Below are 15677 nucleotides of genomic sequence, written 5' to 3' on the forward strand. Positions count from 1 at the left end.
ATTCGTAAAATTACTATTAGTAAAATTAAAATCATAGATTGTGAATAGCAACCAAATTTTAATCTTACTCAAAGGTGTACATTTACCTTTGTGAATTAGGCCCAAGGTTTGTGATTACCAAAAGTAGTACATTTGCTCCAAAATGTAAGCATGCTCAAAAGTATAAGATACTATTGTTTATCTGGCTAATTGTCTTCTTTGAGCTGAAACACAAATACAACCAATAAAACTCATGTGAAAAGTATTTGTGGCGACAATGCGGTTCTCACTGTAGACATCTATCTGCAGTGTTAATATGAACATGCTCTGTGATTCCAATTATGTTCAAAGTTAAAGGTTCATAAACTGCAATATAATAAATGCCCATTTGTATTATAAAGTTCACTTCACAAGTGACTTTTCCATCCTAAGTCAATACCCTAATACAATAAGACATTGGGTTATTATTTGGGCAGGATGTGAGGCCTACTCAAGAAATAGGCCCACAGTTTCCTCCTGCTTGGAATCAAGCACCCAATTGCGGCACTTGACTCTCTTAGGATAACAAAGCAGAGAAGTCCAAGGCCAACTAATGGGCGGGAGTGTGGGCTAGAAATCATCCAATAATTCAATAAGAACACTCAATAAATGATTGTCCTGTCAGTTCCTCTTCTTTGAAAAAGAAAAAAGTACATGTATCACACACACTCTAGTAAATACTATGCACAAACTTTCAAATATATACATCAGACATATAGGAATACCTTTGGTGACATTCTAAAATCATATGTGACCCCAAGTGATTTATGACCACCAGTATTGCAGTACTCCCCTACCTATACAAGACAGAACATCACAGTATGGGGGGAATCACTTTAAATTAAACAGGCCTATTGGCTTTGTTGCCACATTAGTATACAATGTAAGCCTATTGGCTTTGTCAAGGGGTCACTATGTCAATATATAAGGCAAGCCTATTGGCTTTGTCAAGTGGTCACCACATTAAAAACCCAATCACCACATGTTAAAAATCAGAATTATATCTTAAAATCAGCAACCGTGTTTAAATGCAATCATTACTCTCTATAAAATATTCCAACACTTTTCAAAACCCACCTTCAGCAATATACTGTCAATAAAGCATTTAAAACCAACATAACATGTCTGAGTTTTCCTTAAACCACTTTAGGCCACACATAATATAGCCATAAAACTAGCTACTAAAGGTCCCTCTACTCCCAGGCTATAGAACAAATATTCCACCCTTAGAAGTGCTTGAAAACTGGACAAAACAGTCCTGGGACATGAATTCCATGAACAAGAAGACGTATGTGTACTTTTTAAATCCTTTTGTGGGGCCACTGCTATAACTCCTGCAGCACCCACAGTCCTTGAAATTTGGGTTGGTGGTGACTCTGCCTCTCTGGGGTCACCACAAGCAGAGAAAACCATATGCACATTAAGCTGTGCATGCCATTTGTGAGCTCTCCTTCCATGGAGCAGCGAATATTATCATAGATGCTCGCTTGCTGCTCAGGAAAGCTGCATGGTTTTTGTCTCTCTTTTAAAACAGGGTTGCCTGGTCCCACTGGTGACATCGCCAAATCAAGTTTTGCAAGGGCCATGGGGAAGTCCCAAAAGCCTGAGACCATGGCCAGCCCTCATGCACAGCTTTGTGCTGAGCAAGAGCCAATACATCTTTCCTGATCCCCCCCACTCTTGTGGGAGCACTTCTCCTATGCTCTGATGGTGGGGAGCAGCCTCCTTCCACTGGGTTTGGGATTTGGGTCCTAGGACCTGATCTTTGCCTTTAGAGACCTGGGGTTGGGGACCCGAGCCTGGCATATTTTAGGAACATGCATCAGAGTCCCACACTCTGGTTCTCGGACGAGAGGTCAAGGGTCGAAATCTTTGGAGGCTCATACCTCGGGCCCATTGGGCCAGTTTGATGAGCCTGGATTTTGATCATCCTGGGATTGTTTTACTCCTGGAAGTGAGCTCTAGCCACTTGGGACAGGGAGGCTCATTCTGCGGGGAGCTGTCTTCACTGTCTCCCTGCAACAGCTCCTTCTTTGCCTGGTCCCAGGTGCTCTCCTCTTTGTGCTGGTGCACAGATAACCAGATCTTCCCACAGCTGGTCCTCACAGGGTCTATATGGGCCAGCATCACTGGTCCTGAAGAGAACCACGAGTCCCGGGGTTAGCTGCAAACAGATTCTTCAGTCCATCAGGGGGCTTGTCCTTCAAGCTGACCATGGTGTTGCTGCTGTTCCAGTCCGGATCCAGAATATTGCACTTCTTCATGTTCTGGGATGCCATTTTTATGGCCAGTCCAGGTTGTGAGTAGATTCCAACTTTGTCTAACCTTCTCTCATTCCTGGGTTTGGCTAGCTAGTGGAACAAAACACTGGTGTCTGGTCTCTTTGTGTGTGTGTTTGGAAAATCCTTTTGAAACATAATCCGGGCAGAGCCCAATTACTCCAAAGCTATCCTGTCAGGAAGGCCCACTTCTGTCTACATCGGGGACCTTTTGTGCACTGTCTGGCTCCAGTACGCACTCCCAGAAACCTTATGCAGAAAAATGCCAACTTTCTTAAAGTGTTTTTTATAAAGTAACAACTTAAAATTTGACATCATACTTAATGAAGACTTTAAATCACAATTCAAAAGAGTGTAAAATTATTTTCCTAGCTGCTACCAACTCAAATTTAGCATTTCGTAATGTAAAAATGTATTCCAGTAAAAATTAGTTTGGGAAATATTTCACTGTAAGGACATTTTTAACATTAATTTCCACATGCTGTACTTTTAATTATCTGCACCTTGAGTTTATGGGCTGCTAGGCCTGCATAGTGGTGACTTATTAACATTCAAAAGGAAAGTTTAGACCTGTCAAAAGAAGTATTTTTACAGGCCAAATTTGTAGTTTAGAACTGCCACACGCAGGTTACCTGTGTGCAGATACCATATTGAGCATGACTGTAGTCTCTCTTGTGCAGCCTGTAACTGTCCATGCCTGAGCACGTGTGTTCATGTGTAACCAGCCCCATGCCCAGTACCCTAGCTGCATCACAGTGACTTTATCTTGAAAGGGAGACACTGTCAGTAAATACGGGTAGTTAATTTACTATGAAATTACAGCGAGTGAGACTCAGGTAGTGAGATTGACCCACCATGATGGTCCAAGTGATGAAGAAGCAAAAACTCCTGGAATATTAAATGGGTGAAACCCATTTGTAACAAATACAATAAAGGTATCACAGGAAAGATTATCAAGTCTGTACCAAGATGCTCCTCTCATGAAAATAAAAATAAGCAAAAGCATGACTTTTATAACTTTCAAGGGACGACTTCTTAAAATAGTATTTCAAATCAAGTCTTAATCCTTAAGTACAAGTATTTTCCTACAAAACTTCTTTGTAAACATAAGTCTTTCATCAACATATCTAAAACTCTTTGAGGACTTTATCGATGAAATATTGAAATGAACCTGGATGGTTACAGAGCACAAATAGCATTATCTGATATTCAAATAATCCAAACTTTGTGCAAAATGCAGTTTAAATCCTTCACCTTCTCAGACTCTGACCAAATGCTTACCATAATCTGGTTTCAAGCCTTCCACTGTCTGAAGTCTGATGTAGGGACAGCCTTTTCTGAAAGCCAGAATGTCACCATATTCTGGAGAATGTGGTTAGCCTCCAAGAACCTGCCTTTATGAATCTTCACTGGAGGAAAAGGCCAAAAGCGCAAAACATCTCATTGCTAGACAAAGACTTCAAAGCATTGAAAAAAACAGGGATCTGGAGTCTGATTGTGGAATTCATCAGGAGGAAGAAGGAAGTTAGGATAATCGAGTGAACAGAGAGAGAAAACAACGCAGTCCAACCAGACTGAGCCTTATTGCAAATGAACAGGAAAATGGAATGACATCAAACATAAAACTAAATTAAATGCAAAGAATTGAGAAAAACAGAAAAAGACATGATGGAAAAGGAACAGGAATGAAACCTGAACCGGACTAGCTACGGAGCAGCATTAAAAGGCAGCTGCAAACCTACAGGGAGGTGATTTCCATCTTGGAGCTGGACTGGGAAGGGTCTAGGAGCTCAGAAGAATGAGGTAAGGCGGCCCCAAGTGAGTGAAACTCACAGTCTTCAACTATGGGCTTCACACTGGGATTCCTGAGACCCAGGATGGGCAGGACCATGCAAGGTACAGGAGTGCTCAGGCACCCAGATTGCCAAGATACTACAGCTGTAACAGCAGTACACGCCTGTGGACCCAGGCTTTTTGGAAAGACCAGAAAACATTTGATGACCCAATCAAGAGGCAAGGACTGAAGAGGGTGGAGCCCATGGATACTCACTAGCCGAATAGCCCTTCCAGTGAATGAAGAACTGAAAGCAATCTCAGAATATCCAGGAACCATAAATTTCACTAGCTTCATACTCAGGGTCTCCATCTAGCATAACAGGAGTGGGAGGAGAATCACGAAGAAAAAGGACCCTAAAAGCAAAGAGACTGATTTGTTTACGAAAGTTCCCAAAAATTGAGAATGAAACCAGACTTGCAATTTTCAAGTGGGCAATAACAAGGAAGACAGCTAAATATTGTCTCCCACCCTGATGTTTGGGAAGGGTGTTCTTAATCTTTCTGTTCTAGCCTTCACAGCTGTTTTAGAATCTTCTAAATTCAAGGCAACCTCTTTTCTTTTAGTGTTTAAGCAAACCTGTAGGCCCAACCTTCTCCCTCCTTACACAAAATGCCTTATTCAATTCTTGCTGAGTAATTTGTTAGTAAACATTTTACACTTCATAGTGGTTGGGCCAACTCCACCTCAGAGGTTAAGAGGTGATGAGATAACTGTGCTGTTTTCCTGTTAATCTTATTATGTATTCAAATGTTGTTATGTCAAGCATCCAACTAAAAGAGAAATCCAATTCTGCACAGTTGCTGTTGTGTTAGACTTTTTTATTGTGAAAGTAGTATTTGCTGACAACTCAATATCTTCTTCATACTCAATTTGTTATGTACAACCCTGCTTTGCAACCCACATTCAGTCTTGTTGTATACAATACTGCTTTGAAGGCTGCAAAATATGTTTCTGTTCGTGATACGTAACTAGAAAATCATCAGCAGCAGGCACTTGAGGAGTGGACCATAGGGAAGATGGAAGAGAATAAGGATGGAAATCCTGGATACGATAGAACTGAGAGCCCCTGATAGCAAAGTGAACACAGTTGTTATACAACGATTCTACTAACTGTAGGAGTTCTCAGCAGTTACTTTGAGTGGCATTGCAGAAACTACTCAGACACTGTTCAAGTCTCTTTTTGACCCACTCTCTCCACTGAATTTCTGATAATAACCAGAGGACAGAGCTTGATGGATACCCATGCTGTAGCAAATTATGTGCCAGATCCTAGAAATGTACTGAGAGCCCCTCTCTGAGAATATAGTGTCAGGGATCCCATGTAGACAGAACATATCAGTCAGAAAATGCCTTACCATTAAGCTAGCATATAGAAACCTCCGGAACAAAGAAAAGTAGACCATTTTAGAAAATAAGTCCACTGTGACAATGACTACATCCTTGCAAAGAGAAGGTTACCAGAAGGAACGTAGGTCTAGCTTTACAGTTGATGTAAGCTTTTGATGACCTGCTACTGCAGTGTTATGATACATTTCCAGAATATTGGTTTGACTGACCCTAGTAGGGATCAACAAGGCCTGCTGCAAAACTATAGGTTCTGGCAGTAGATTAAGGGTACTTTCCTCTGATGAGCATCAATCCCTTCAAGAGAGCTCTCAGTATGAGTGTCTCTCACACTCTATTAAAAGGACGTTGTCAGACAGACTACTTTGTCAGGAAGGAAAAGGAAAGGAACCTCAGAATCCTGAACCAAAATATTCCATCCAGACAAGGCATCAGCATGAACATTCTGCATGCCAGGGATGTGAGTAGCATAGACATCACAGTTAAAGAAATAGGACCATAAAGAGTGTCTGTTGTTCCTACATTGCATGCTTTTTAGAGGTGCTGTCACTCCTTACAAGCATGCTTGAGGGCCAAGAACTTGCATTCCAGAACTGACTACTGTTGCTCAAATGAATGGGAGAGATAAAAAATTAGATGTTCCAGATTGTCATCCTCCTAAATCTAGCACTGCAACAGGAACATTTGAAGAATCAGTAATCACCTAAACAGTTATAGATTGATCAGGGTGCCTGAGAATAGAAACTTGGGTGAAAGCCTTCTTGAGATTGACAAAGGCCTCCTGGACTTTGAGAGTCCAAGACAAACATTTAGTTTGGTTCTTCTTCTTCAAAGTGGCAGCTGTATGGCTACACATACCAGCAAAGGTCTTTATGAAATGGCTATACAAGATAGTCAGGACTAAGGAACTCTAGGTCTTCTTGATTGACTTAGGATTCAATTAGACCAAGCTAGAAGAGATCTTAAGACGGTCCATGGATGATCAACTCTCAGAGAGGCGATACCCCAGATACTCCACTTTTGTTCTATGGAACTCACATGTCTCCTTTTTACAGGATGGATGATTTTGCTTGAGACATAGAAGGAATTAAAAAACAGAGACTCGAGGTTCAGGAAGGGAAGCAGAGAGCAAGAGGTTGTCCAGAAACTTGTTCAGGGTTTTAGAAAATATGCTATTAATTAATCCCTGGAAAACTGCTGCAGCACTAGTAAGGCCAAAGGTAATTGCCGATATAAATAGTGTCAAAGGATGTCTAAAAGGTCATCTTTCACTCATCACCCTTCTTTATCAGTAGCAGATGGGACGCTCAATGGAGGTTTAACTTCATTAAACACAATGCACCTTGAAAGGACTCTAGGATGTCCTTGATGATTAGGAATGGGTAACAGTAGTTAACAGTCCTAAATGGTGACCTTCTTCAATTCACTATAGTTGATGCAAGCAAGGTCTTAGCTCTTTGGACTTCTTTGGAAAAAAAAGAGAGGAGCTTTATCAGGGGATTTTGACTGCCATTCCAAAGGTTTTTATCCAAATATTTCCTCAGAATCAGTAATCTCGTGCTGGGAAAAAGAGTATATATGGACAAAGATATTTATGACTCTAGTTATGGTCAGTATGGCACAATCCGAATCCCTATGAGGAGGGAGGGACACAGAAGTAGGTTTCTGAATGACATCAATAAACTCTTGATAAGCCATAGGAATGGACAAGGTCTAGGCTGTAGTTGAAAGAGAATCATCGTCAAGTATCTGTACCACTGGAGCCCAATAGCTCCCATCTGAATAACAACTGTCTCTATAAAACTGTGAGCATAGAAAAACCCTGGCTCCCAATTGACATAGGGATTGTGCAATTTCAGCCACATTATCCAAGCACTGCAGCATACATGATTGTCTAAAGACACTAATAGAAGATCCATGAGGAAGGTCACTAGACCCAATGTCAATGAAAATAGTTTGTACATTATCCAGGAGAAGAATTCTTTGTGACCAGAATTTAAAGTTTCTGGGCAGAGCTTAAGTCCATTACACTTCAGAAGCACCACACTCTAACAAGGCTGGAACAGAGACTGGCTAGCCAGGATGGTCTTAAATAATGAAATCCAATAAGAACAAGTGTATACTGTACCCATCAGGGTGGCAAAAAAACTTTTAAGGGAGTAGAGTCTTCTGCAACTTTCTCCCTTACAAGGGATGAGATCTGGTGTTTTCCCTATGGCCTGGGAGGTCAAACAAAACAGTAGTCATGCCGCAGGTGATTCCAATTTGCACATTAGAGAGATGAGCCTTTCTTATGTATTTGACCTCTTTCGCGGTTAGACAACAGACCTCTAGTGCACCCACGCTGCATTGGCTCATCAGGCCCTTCAGTTGAAGTATTACTAGGCTCAATAGTTGGATTAGTCTGACTAAAAACTCAAAGTAGAGGTGAAACTTTGGTTTCTATTATTTTCCTTTATCCTTTTCTTTATGTCTGTGCTTAGACCAGGGTACTTGATCCAGGAGTTCAGCAAATGGCAAAGGTCTGAAAACTCTTGCCAAGTCATCCCTTTACTTCTCTTTTAACCCTCTTCAGATTAAGGCCATCTGAATGTGTTCTACCCAGGTGGTTTTAGCAGCAAGCTCATGAAATTGTCTACAAAAGGACAGTACATCAGAATTTCAAGATATAGACTACAATGCTCCTCTGTGGAAGTTTCATAGTCTGGTCACTCAAAAATGTTTGGCAAGAAATTGGCAGAATTGTTCAGACAAGGATCCATAACCCTACTTTGGAGCTGTCTAAGACAAAATATCCAAGTAGAAAGGAAAAATAAACTACCAGGCTGCCCAAAGCTCATTATATCTAGAAGGAGCGTTAGAATACTTAATGGTTGATGACTGAGGGCAGCATTCTTAGGCCTCAACTGGTCCAATTACAGGGCATATACATGTGCGTTATAAGTAAATTAAATGTGTCACTTGGGTGTTTGTTAATTGGAATATGCTTAAAAGGGAGACTAAAATCACTTTATCCCAGATTGGCAGGGATAAAGGGCATAGAGTCATATGGCCGTACAAAAGGGGTTCAGCAAAAGGAGGCAACAATCCAGGGGAATACCACACAAATAATGGTCAGATCAAACAGATGTGAAGAGTATTCAGGCCTATTATGCATTTCTCACAATAGACAGTGTCCGTCTGTGTTATGATCTGAGATTTGAATTATGTTCAAAGTGACTGGTTCATAAACTTCAGTACAGTATATGCACTTTAATATTATAGAGTTCATATATCAAGCTGTGATTCTCCCATCCTATATCAATAACTTAAAATCATACTGGAGTATATTGGTGTGATGGGAAGCTGTGACATCAGCCACAGAATATGGAACTCTCTGGAGTTCCTGAATTCCACAGCAGTCAGCTGATGGTGGGAGAGTACTGGCTGAGGTCTTTCCTCAATACATAGATTTTTAGCAAATCTGCCTCTACCAGTTCAAAATGACCACCACTATTTGCAAGTCTTGTGTGACTTTCATGTCTTCATGGGACATTTAGCCTTTCTAGACTGAACTCATGTTTCTTATGTAGCAAGTCAGAGACACAAATGCCCTCATTACGACTTTGGCGATCTTTTCGGAAGATCGCTGCGGTGGTGGTCGCCAAGTTGGCAGTAATCCGACCGCCAAGTTGGCAGTAATCTGACCACCGTATAACAAATCATACTGTGAAGACTGCCAAAAAACAGCCACATATCCGACACCTTCAGGAGGGCGGAAAATAGGCGGTTTCACCACTAGCACTGCCAGCCAGACACAATTCCACCCACCATATTATGAGCCACAAAACACCACAGCGGTTCTTTCATAGCGGAAAATCATTGGTGGTGCAAACTGCCGCGCTTAGAACCCACTACTATCAGAACAAAACACCACATTGGACAGTTTGAATAACCCACACCTGACATACACACATACACCAGGCACACCTACTCTCTGCACTATATAACACCCCTCCCACACAATTTACAATCCTTTGCTACAAAATCGATTTTCACATACACAGAGAGCAGGCAAATACACTTATATAGCACCATTACACCATAGGAACATATACGCATCCCACTCAGCACACACCACACAACTGCACTACCAACACAAAACACATATAACAACAACACACACACACCACAAGCTTTCATCACTGACACGCACCACCCACACCCCATCAGTCACCCTACACTGCACCCTTACATACACAACACCTCCCCATCCTCAACACAACTACTACCATACCCCCACAAAAGCACCCAGGTTTCACAGACAACGAGTTGAGGGTCATGGTAGATGAAATCATCAGGGTGGAACCACAACTGTTTGAAGCACAGGTCCAGCAAACCACGATAGACAGAAAAATTGAGTTGTGGCAGAGAATAGTCTGCCGTGTCAACTCAGTAGGCAACCATCCACACACAAGGGAGGACATCAGGAAGAGATGGAACGATCTTAGGGGGAAGGTGCATTTCATAGCATCATAAAACCAGATCACCGTGTACAAGACTGGCGGTGGGTTCCCACCTCCTCCCCCACACTTCACATCATGGGAGGCGAAGGTCTTGGACATTCTGCATCCCGAGGGCCTGACTGGAATACAGGGGGGGACTGGACTCTGGTAATTAACCACAACTTCCATGTCACACAATTGTCATGTCCTGCATGCCTCCTCACCACCCAAATGCTCCCCAATTCACTGTATGTCTCACTACACCTCCCATCTATCCACCTAATGCCCCAATCCTGTATACCACACCTCCACCCAGCCCAAATGCCCACACAGCCCTTGGCAAAGGCATGGATGGCATTGGCTAATACTATCACTACAACTCCGACAATCCACCAGCCCATCTACGTGAATACCTGGAATGTGCACATCACATCACATTACTTGCATTTATGACTATTGTACTAGCTATACCAACTAGATGGTACAACTGAGGACCACTACATGGCAATGACAGCAATACAATGGCACAACACAATGCCAAACAAGTCTGGACAGAGCTACAGCACTGTGACTAATCCAATTGGCCACTAATCAGGATCCACAGCCCAGAAATTGACTCACCATGGTATGGAATGTAAGATGGCAGACTCCACGCACATGCACAACACACACAGACAGGACAATTTACCTTGCATACACACATACCCTCCTCCCACTGGGACACCATGCTGCAGTGTACAGCCATTATGTCTCAGAACTAGCAAGTCTGAATAGACACTAGCTAACAGTGTAGAACAGTCATGTGAACTATCAGACAGCACCAGAACCCATCCACAGAGCCAAAGTTACTAAACCAGAATGATACCAACCAAAATGGAATATGGTACACATGTCACAGACCAGTAACTACCACCAATGATATTCTGTGCAGCATCTGTCATTGTCCTTGCTGGGAATCATGTCAAGCCACTGTATGCATATGATAAAGAGAGAACCAAACACACGTTCAATTTTCTACTCCATCTCTCACTCCATCCACACGTACCTCTGGCAGTGCTACCAGGGAGAGGATACCAGAGCCAGCCAGCCCTCCTAAGGATGAAGGCCCCAGTGAGGACAACACACCAGGATGCCAGGACACTGATGACCTACCTGGCCCATGTAGGATGCCTGGGCAGTCTACGGTTCCCTGCTTCACCCTGCCAACATCAATCCCCTCCAGCCCTGTGGCTACTACATCACAGCCAACCCTTCATCCCCAAACCTGTGTTCCAAGGACTGTTCGAATTATTGTGTGCCCACAAGATAGGGACCTGAGTCAACCCCTCACACCCCAGACAATGAATGTCCTGCAAACACTAGGAGTGGGCACACCATGCCAGGGGCACAGGCACATGGGGGATGGGGCAGGGGGCATGGGAGGGAAACTGTGGGCCAGAGGATGGGGCCCTGAAGGGACACTACTGACCAGAAAACCATCTCCCAAGCCTTGGGAGCATACCAACAATCCCAAAACAGGATGAGGCAGATCATCCCCATGTTGGGGGAAAATCAAAGGCTGCAGAGGGAGTACCACCAGGAGGTCATGCAGCAATGGCAGGCACACAATGTCACCATGGCCTCCATTGCAGGGATATTGATGGATATCAATACCACTGTGCGTGCTTCCACCACCCACCAGCAGGCCCCTTCCACTAGCAACATAACATCTGAGCCATCCACATCAGGTTTGTTAGTGGAATGCAGGCTCTGCCAGGGGAACCACAGTTCTCAGACACCCCACCCTCTATAGCAGAAGTACCCCAACCCCACAAATGTGGTCATCCATCCAGACATCTGGCTGGATCAGATGCCATGACCAAACCCACTGCCAGTCAGTGAACCTCACCTGATTTGTCTCCCTTGTGTGCCATTGTTGACTGCTCAATGAGATGACTCCATCTTCCCTTTGAGAAATTGAGAAATATTATAAAATCAGGGGATGAGACATTCAGTAATTGGAAACGACACAAAGGTTATTCATTCATTCTGCTGTAGTAAAAATGACCAGAAACGTTTTTGATCTGCCACTGAGAAACAGTTTTGGATATTAATGTAAAAAATCTTTGAACCAATAGGTGAGTGGTCTTTTACTTTTGGTTGCAATTAAAACAAGAAGAGATCTAAAAATGAGGATTAGATTTCTCATGCAAAGACCTTTATTTTATTTGCTTTTAGGTGCTACTGGCATAGAGAATCTTTCAGTCCTGATGATGACCTGTTATTGATTTATGTCTTTATATAGGGTCAAAACATTGACAAAATTTGATGTGGATTGATGTAAAAATATAAGGTGACTTCAAGACACCTGGAATTAAGGAGTCTTGTTGAAGACCACTGGTTCCTTTTTAACCACATTTTGTATATATTGTATATAACACTTTGGCACTTTATGTATCACAGTATTCACTTTCACTGCGCCGTCACTGTAGGAGCACCTAGAATTTAAAAATTATAAGTTCTTCTAATAGATGAATTTGTTCTGAAAGGGAAAAAGATGACATTGTTTAAAAAAAATAAAAAATATGAACTAATTTAAGGATACCATATTGAGACAAAAGGGTTCTTTTTTCTATAGTCTAGGTTTGCCGTCTAAGTCAAGGCATACACTTCCCCCTTGTGGCCAAGTTTGTGTCTGTTATCCATCTATTCATTGGCACATGGACACTGGACCTGTGCAACCAACTGCTGTACCACTGACTCAGATGATTCCATTTTCCATAACCTCCCTTATCACTTGCTGGACAATGGATGCACAATAATTTTGTAGTCACCTTTACATTATATGCAGAATAAATACCAATGGAACACAGCTACTGTATGTGTGTATTCATTAAAACATCAACAAATGTAATGATTGCAAAATGTGATCTGGTTATTCTCTCCTACATCCAACAGGAAGTGTAATAGACAGCAGAGGGAGGGATCCTCAGAAGGAGCAGGAGACACAGCATAACAGATATGTTCCATGACAAATGTCAGACAGTCAAAAATCCAGGGCCACACAAAAGTATAGTCAGTATTCCTGCCTGCAAAAAGACAATGACAGATAGTACCATCAGGATGGAGCCACACAAAGCACATATGCAGCTCATACATGTCGTGGCCAGTGTAGAATACCTCATAAGCAGGGGCTCCCAGAGATTACCTATACATAACCAGTCACATAATATTTACTACAAATCACATTAGCTGCTATCTGACATGTACAACCCTCAATTTGCTAATAATTTAGCAATGGTTAATGACTATGAATGCCTCAAGCCATTAGTTAGCAGAGGCACATATTTCAATGCCACAGCCAGTAGGTGGAATGATACAAGAACAGGAGAATGCAGCAAACATAACTCAACAGCGGGCCATACAGTGGAAGTGTGAATGTAGGAAACTGCAGTGAGTACATTTGTAAGAGTTAAGACATTGTACTGTGCACCTTACATTCAGTCAGTCAGCTCCCCCAACACACACAAAGGGATAAGACCACATTACATCCCCACTAATGAGTCAACTCAGGAGGACTATTGTCAGTAATTCATGTGTATCTACAACACTTGGAAAACTACACTCACCATACCTGTATGTCACTGGATGTAGGGATTGATGAGCTCAGTCCTAGAGTCATCTGCACCTTCCTCCTCTGCCTGCTCATCATTTGCCATGTCAGCATTACCAGACACTGGTCCAGCTGCATCACCCTCATCAGTTAGCAATGGAATCTGACGTCTCAGGGCTGGATTATGGAGCATGTAGCAGGTGTTGGAAAATGGGTTATTGGTAAGGGCAGGTAGGTACCTACACTTAATAATAGGCCACTAACCTCCACTTAGGTCCAGTTAGGTCTCAGTAAATTAAACCCAGCTCAACCCTTGGTAGCTTGGCAGCGAGCGTCAAGGCTTAACTTAGGAGACAGAGGGCCTGATTCTAACTTTGGAGGACGGTGTTAAACCGTCCCAAAAGTGGCGGATATACCACCTACCGTATTACGAGTCCATTATATCCTATGGAACTCGTAATACGGTAGGTGGTATATCCGCCACTTTTGGGACGGTTTAACACCGTCCTCCAAAGTTAGAATCAGGCCCAGAGTGTAAAGCATTCAAATATCACAAAACAGTATTTAAATAAAACACAGGAAACAGTGTAACAATCTAAAACCAATGTATAAAAATAGGTTATATTTTTATCTTTAAAATGATACAAAAACAAATAAAATCGAATAAGGGGAACCGAAGATTTGAATTTTTAAAGAATTATTGCTTTTTTAGCGCCTAGAAACCAAAAGCGCCAATCGGGTCATCTGGTTGCACCTCGACCGGGGCAAAGTCAAAGTTTAAGGCCGACCCCGATGGAGCCCTGCTCGGCTACAGCTTGCGGAAGGCCTCGGTCAAAAGTTTACCTTCGGACTTAGGGCCTGATTACAACTTTGGAGGAGGTGTTATTCCGTCCCAAAAGTGAAGGTAAAGTGACGGATATACCACCAGCCGTATTACGAGTCCATTAGATCCTATGGAACACGTAATACGGCTGATGGTATATCCGTCATATTTGGGATGGATTAACACCTCCTCCAAAGTTGTAATCAGGCCCTTAGTCTCTATTCTGAAGATTTTTTCAGCGGGACGAACCTGCCAGTCCAATCCGACCTCCTGGAACTCTTCTCCGGATACGCGTTCCGGGAATCCTCGGTGGAGATTTTTACCTTCGGACGGAGTCGTTTTTTCGCGGTGAAAATCCTTTGACCGGGGTAAACCTGGATCTTGATCCTACGCCCTTGGAGCCCTCCTCGGATACGCTGGCTGGGCGGTCCCGGTCAACTTTTTACCTTCGGACTTAGTCTCTTTTTTGGGGATTTTCTTCACCGGGACGAACCTGCAAATCAGGCCGGGTCGCGGTTGAGGCAAGCCGGCTAGAGTTGCCGCGGTGGGTCGGTCCCTCTTTGGAGCTTTTTTTCAAAAGTACTCCAAACTTCTCCAAACTTCTGGGGCTTCTCCCAGATGTTCTTTTAAGGTTCTTTTGGGGTCTACAGATCACCCCAAGGGTCCAAAAGCTGTGAGATGATCCTTGGGGGTGCGGACTACAACTCCCAGAATGCACTTGGCGCAAACTCCTTTTTGGCCACTGGGCAGTGGTCCGCTGGTTGATTTCTTCAGGAGTTGGTGCAGGAGACTCTGGTTAGCAATTTTACACCTGTAGCAAACAGGGAGTCCCTCCTTGAACCAGTTGAAGCCAGGCAAAGTCCTTCTTGTGGTGAAGCCCAAGCATGCAGCTGGTGCAGACCTTCTGAGTGCAGGTTCCAGGTGCAGGCCAGGGGTCCAGCAGGGCAGTCCTTCTTCTTCTGTAGTTCTTCCTGGTAGGGATGTGGTAGGGAACTGAGGTGTGGGTGCAGGTCTGCCAGTTTTATCCTTGCTCCTGGGTGAAAAACAGGGGGTTCCTGATTCTCCAATCAGGTGCAGCGCCCTTCCCCCTGTGATGACCACTTCCTGGGAAATGTGGCAAAAATCAATCTCAAGAGGCAACATTCTTCAGAAATCCATCATGGCTGAATCAGATTTTTGGAGGTTACATCTGGCTGAGCCCATCCACTGGTGTGGCTAAAAATCATAAACACACCCTTCTTCTGCCCTCTCCTAATCTAATCAAGGGGGCACCTAGTTGTCTGGGGTTGCAGGATGTGGG

The sequence above is a fragment of the Pleurodeles waltl genome, chromosome 1_1 (assembly GCF_031143425.1).
Source record: "Pleurodeles waltl isolate 20211129_DDA chromosome 1_1, aPleWal1.hap1.20221129, whole genome shotgun sequence".
NCBI lineage: Eukaryota > Metazoa > Chordata > Amphibia > Caudata > Salamandridae > Pleurodeles > Pleurodeles waltl.